The sequence below is a fragment of the Styela clava genome, chromosome 2 (assembly GCF_964204865.1).
Source record: "Styela clava chromosome 2, kaStyClav1.hap1.2, whole genome shotgun sequence".
In the NCBI taxonomy this organism is placed as follows: Eukaryota; Metazoa; Chordata; class Ascidiacea; order Stolidobranchia; family Styelidae; genus Styela; species Styela clava.
The window spans coordinates 27,956,929-27,961,928 of NC_135251.1; the positions used below are offsets into that span (position 1 = coordinate 27,956,929).

At 54.7% G+C, this 5,000-nt stretch overlaps 1 non-coding gene across 1 annotated transcript in view; it reads left to right on the forward strand.

Moving 5' to 3' along the window:
- Positions 1-3,720: 3,720 nt before the first annotated feature.
- Positions 3,721-5,000, forward strand: part of LOC144420286 (small subunit ribosomal RNA) — a 1,810-nt gene continuing 530 nt past the window's right edge. Inside the window, exon 1 of the ribosomal RNA XR_013474639.1 lies at positions 3,721-5,000. This exon is cut by the window's right edge and continues 530 nt beyond it. This is a non-coding gene — a ribosomal RNA (small subunit ribosomal RNA).

Below are 5,000 nucleotides of genomic sequence, written 5' to 3' on the forward strand. Positions count from 1 at the left end.
AGCGCACCCTTTTCTCGGTGGCTGGCGGGCGAGAGAGTGCTGCGTCGCCGGCATCGGCGTCGAAAGAAGCCGAGCCAAAAAAAGTTAAAGTACAAACGTGCAAGCATACTAACCTAACCCTAGGTAAGGCATGTCAGAGCGAAAGACAGTAATTTCGAATGAGCCAAGAAAGAGCGGTGCGGGGCCGGTCGGAGCGCACCCTTTTCTCGGTGACTGGCGGGCGAGAGAGTGCTGCGTCGCCGGCATCGGCGTCGAAAGAAGCCGAGCCAAAAAAAGTTAAAGTACAAACGTGCAAGCATACTAACCTAACCCTAGGTAAGGCATGTCAGAGCGAAAGACAGTAATTTCGAATGAGCCAAGAAAGAGCGGTGCGGGGCCGGTCGGAGCGCACCCTTTTCTCGGTGGCTGGCGGGCGAGAGAGTGCTGCGTCGCCGGCATCGGCGTCGAAAGAAGCCGAGCCGAAAAAAGTTAAAGTACAAACGTGCAAGCATACTAACCTAACCCTAGGTAAGGCATGTCAGAGCGAAAGACAGTAATTTCGAATGAGCCAAGAAAGAGCGGTGCGGGGCCGGTCGGAGCGCACCCTTTTCTCGGTGGCTGGCGGGCGAGAGAGTGCTGCGTCGCCGGCATCGGCGTCGAAAGAAGCCGAGCCGAAAAAAGTTAAAGTACAAACGTGCAAGCATACTAACCTAACCCTAGGTAAGGCATGTCAGAGCGAAAGACAGTAAACTCGAATGAGCCAAGAAAGAGCGGTGCGGGGCCGGTCGGAGCGCACCCTTTTCTCGGTGGCTGGCGGGCGAGAGAGTGCTGCGTCGCCGGCATCGGCGTCGAAAGAAGCCGAGCCGAAAAAAGTTAAAGTACAAACGTGCAAGCATACTAACCTAACCCTAGGTAAGGCATGTCAGAGCGAAAGACAGTAATTTCGAATGAGCCAAGAAAGAGCGGTGCGGGGCCGGTCGGAGCGCACCCTTTTCTCGGTGGCTGGCGGGCGAGAGAGTGCTGCGTCGCCGGCATCGGCGTCGAAAGAAGCCGAGCCGAAAAAAGTTAAAGTACAAACGTGCAAGCATACTAACCTAACCCTAGGTAAGGCATGTCAGAGCGAAAGACAGTAATTTCGAATGAGCCAAGAAAGAGCGGTGCGGGGCCGGTCGGAGCGCACCCTTTTCTCGGTGGCTGGCGGGCGAGAGAGTGCTGCGTCGCCGGCATCGGCGTCGAAAGAAGCCGAGCCGAAAAAAGTTAAAGTACAAACGTGCAAGCATACTAACCTAACCCTAGGTAAGGCATGTCAGAGCGAAAGACAGTAAACTCGAATGAGCCAAGAAAGAGCGGTGCGGGGCCGGTCGGAGCGCACCCTTTTCTCGGTGGCTGGCGGGCGAGAGAGTGCTGCGTCGCCGGCATCGGCGTCGAAAGAAGCCGAGCCGAAAAAAGTTAAAGTACAAACGTGCAAGCATACTAACCTAACCCTAGGTAAGGCATGTCAGAGCGAAAGACAGTAATTTCGAATGAGCCAAGAAAGAGCGGTGCGGGGCCGGTCGGAGCGCACCCTTTTCTCGGTGGCTGGCGGGCGAGAGAGTGCTGCGTCGCCGGCATCGGCGTCGAAAGAAGCCGAGCCGAAAAAAGTTAAAGTACAAACGTGCAAGCATACTAACCTAACCCTAGGTAAGGCATGTCAGAGCGAAAGACAGTAATTTCGAATGAGCCAAGAAAGAGCGGTGCGGGGCCGGTCGGAGCGCACCCTTTTCTCGGTGGCTGGCGGGCGAGAGAGTGCTGCGTCGAAGGCATCGGCGTCGAAAGAAGCCGAGCCGAAAAAAGTTAAAGTACAAACGTGCAAGCATACTAACCTAACCCTAGGTAAGGCATGTCAGAGCGAAAGACAGTAATTTCGAATGAGCCAAGAAAGAGCGGTGCGGGGCCGGTCGGAGCGCACCCTTTTCTCGGTGGCTGGCGGGCGAGAGAGTGCTGCGTCGCCGGCATCGGCGTCGAAAGAAGCCGAGCCAAAAAAAGTTAAAGTACAAACGTGCAAGCATACTAACCTAACCCTAGGTAAGGCATGTCAGAGCGAAAGACAGTAAACTCGAATGAGCCATGAAAGAGCGGTGCGGAGCCGGTCGGAGCGCACCCTTTTCTCGGTGGCTGGCGGGCGAGAGAGTGCTGCGTCGCCGGCATCGGCGTCGAAAGAAGCCGAGCCGAAAAAAGTTAAAGTACAAACGTGCAAGCATACTAACCTAACCCTAGGTAAGGCATGTCAGAGCGAAAGACAGTAATTTCGAATGAGCCAAGAAAGAGCGGTGCGGGGCCGGTCGGAGCGCACCCTTTTCTCGGTGGCTGGCGGGCGAGAGAGTGCTGCGTCGCCGGCATCGGCGTCGAAAGAAGCCGAGCCAAAAAAAGTTAAAGTACAAACGTGCAAGCATACTAACCTAACCCTAGGTAAGGCATGTCAGAGCGAAAGACAGTAATTTCGAATGAGCCAAGAAAGAGCGGTGCGGGGCCGGTCGAAGCGCACCCTTTTCTCGGTGGCTGGCGGGCGAGAGAGTGCTGCGTCGCCGGCATCGGCGTCGAAAGAAGCCGAGCCAAAAAAAGTTAAAGTACAAACGTGCAAGCATACTAACCTAACCCTAGGTAAGGCATGTCAGAGCGAAAGACAGTAAACTCAAATGAGCCATGAAAGAGCGGTGCGGGGCCGGTCGGAGCGCACCCTTTTCTCGGTGGCTGGCGGGCGAGAGAGTGCTGCGTCGCCGGCATCGGCGTCGAAAGAAGCCGAGCCGAAAAAAGTTAAAGTACAAACGTGCAAGCATACTAACCTAACCCTAGGTAAGGCATGTCAGAGCGAAAGACAGTAATTTCGAATGAGCCAAGAAAGAGCGGTGCGGGGCCGGTCGGAGCGCACCCTTTTCTCGGTGGCTGGCGGGCGAGAGAGTGCTGCGTCGCCGGCATCGGCGTCGAAAGAAGCCGAGCCGAAAAAAGTTAAAGTACAAACGTGCAAGCATACTAACCTAACCCTAGGTAAGGCATGTCAGAGCGAAAGACAGTAATTTCGAATGAGCCAAGAAAGAGCGGTGCGGGGCCGGTCGGAGCGCACCCTTTTCTCGGTGGCTGGCGGGCGAGAGAGTGCTGCGTCGCCGGCATCGGCGTCGAAAGAAGCCGAGCCAAAAAAAGTTAAAGTACAAACGTGCAAGCATACTAACCTAACCCTAGGTAAGGCATGTCAGAGCGAAAGACAGTAAACTCGAATGAGCCATGAAAGAGCGGTGCGGGGCCGGTCGGAGCGCACCCTTTTCTCGGTGGCTGGCGGGCGAGAGAGTGCTGCGTCGCCGGCATCGGCGTCGAAAGAAGCCGAGCCGAAAAAAGTTAAAGTACAAACGCGATGCTAATGAGCGAGCCGTTGTCTCGACTAATATGTAGGGGGCGTTCGATCGAGCGTCTGGCTTGAGCGCTTGTCGGCCTAGCAGAACGGTCGCATTGTTATGCCCGGGTTTTAGGCACCGCTGCAGGCGGCCGGCAGAGCTCTTGTTTGTGCGAAACTGAATGGATCGAGCCCGAGAGAGGGCGAGCAAAGAAAAAACGCAAATCGCTCCGCCTGGCACTGCCGGCGAGAGCGTGGACGTCGCGGCCCGCGACTGTCGAAGCTGAGTACGGCCGCAGGCGATCGCCTCGGTCTTAAACGAATGCGACGAGCACGCGCCGGGCGGCCCAGCAAGGGCCGAGCGCAGCTGTCGCAGCTATCTGGTTGATCCTGCCAGTAGTGATATGCTTGTCTCAAAGATTAAGCCATGCAGGTGCAAGTACGAGTTCTCGTAAAGCGAAACTGCGAATGGCTCATTAAATCAGTCTTGGTTTATTTGGTCTCGTAAGCGAAGTGGATAACTGTGGTAATTCTAGAGCTAATACATGCATTAAGCGCCGACTTCGGGAGGCGCGCTTTTATCAGATCAAAACCGACCGGGTTCGTCCTGTGACGTTTGATGACTCTGGATAACCACGCGGATCGTACGGTCTCTGCACCGACGACGTATCATTCAAGTGTCTGCCCTATCAACTGTCGAAGGTACGCTACGTGCCTACCTTTGTGATAACGGGTAACGGGGAATCAGGGTTCGATTCCGGAGAGGGAGCCTGAGAAACGGCTACCACATCCAAGGAAGGCAGCAGGCGCGCAAATTACCCATTCCCGACACGGGGAGGTAGTGACGAAAAATAACAATACAGGACTCTAACGAGGCCCTGTAATTGGAATGAGTACATCCTAAAACTCTTAACGAGTATCCATTGGAGGGCAAGTCTGGTGCCAGCGGCCGCGGTAATTCCAGCTCCAACAGTGTATGCTAAAGTTGTTGCGGTTGAAAAGCTCGTAGTTGGATTTTGGGCGAGCGCCGCCGGTCCGTCGCAAGGCGTGTCACTGGTTGCGTTCGCCTCACCTTCGGTTCTCCGTCGGTGCTCTTGACTGAGTGTCGGCGGTGGCCGATAAGTTTACTTTGAAAAAATTAGAGTGTTCAAAGCAGGCTGTTCGCCTGCATAGTGTTGCATGGAATAATGGAATAGGACCTCGGTTCTATTTTGTTGGTTTTCGGAGCACGAGGTAATGATTAAGAGGGACAGACGGGGGCGTCCGTACTCTGCCGTTAGAGGTGAAATTCTTGGATCGGCGGAAGACGAACTACTGCGAAAGCATTCGCCAAGAATGTTTTCTTTAATCAAGAGCGAAAGTCAGAGGTTCGAAGACGATCAGATACCGTCCTAGTTCTGACTATAAACGATGCCAACTAGCGATCGGGAGGCGTTACCATGACGACCTTTCCGGCAGCTTCCGGGAAACCAAAGTCTTTGGGTTCCGGGGGAAGTATGGTTGCAAAGCTGAAACTTAAAGGAATTGACGGAAGGGCACCACCAGGAGTGGAGCCTGCGGCTTAATTTGACTCAACACGGGGAAACTCACCCGGCCCGGACACAGGTAGGATTGACAGATTGAGAGCTCTTTCTTGATTCTGTGGGTGGTGGTGCAT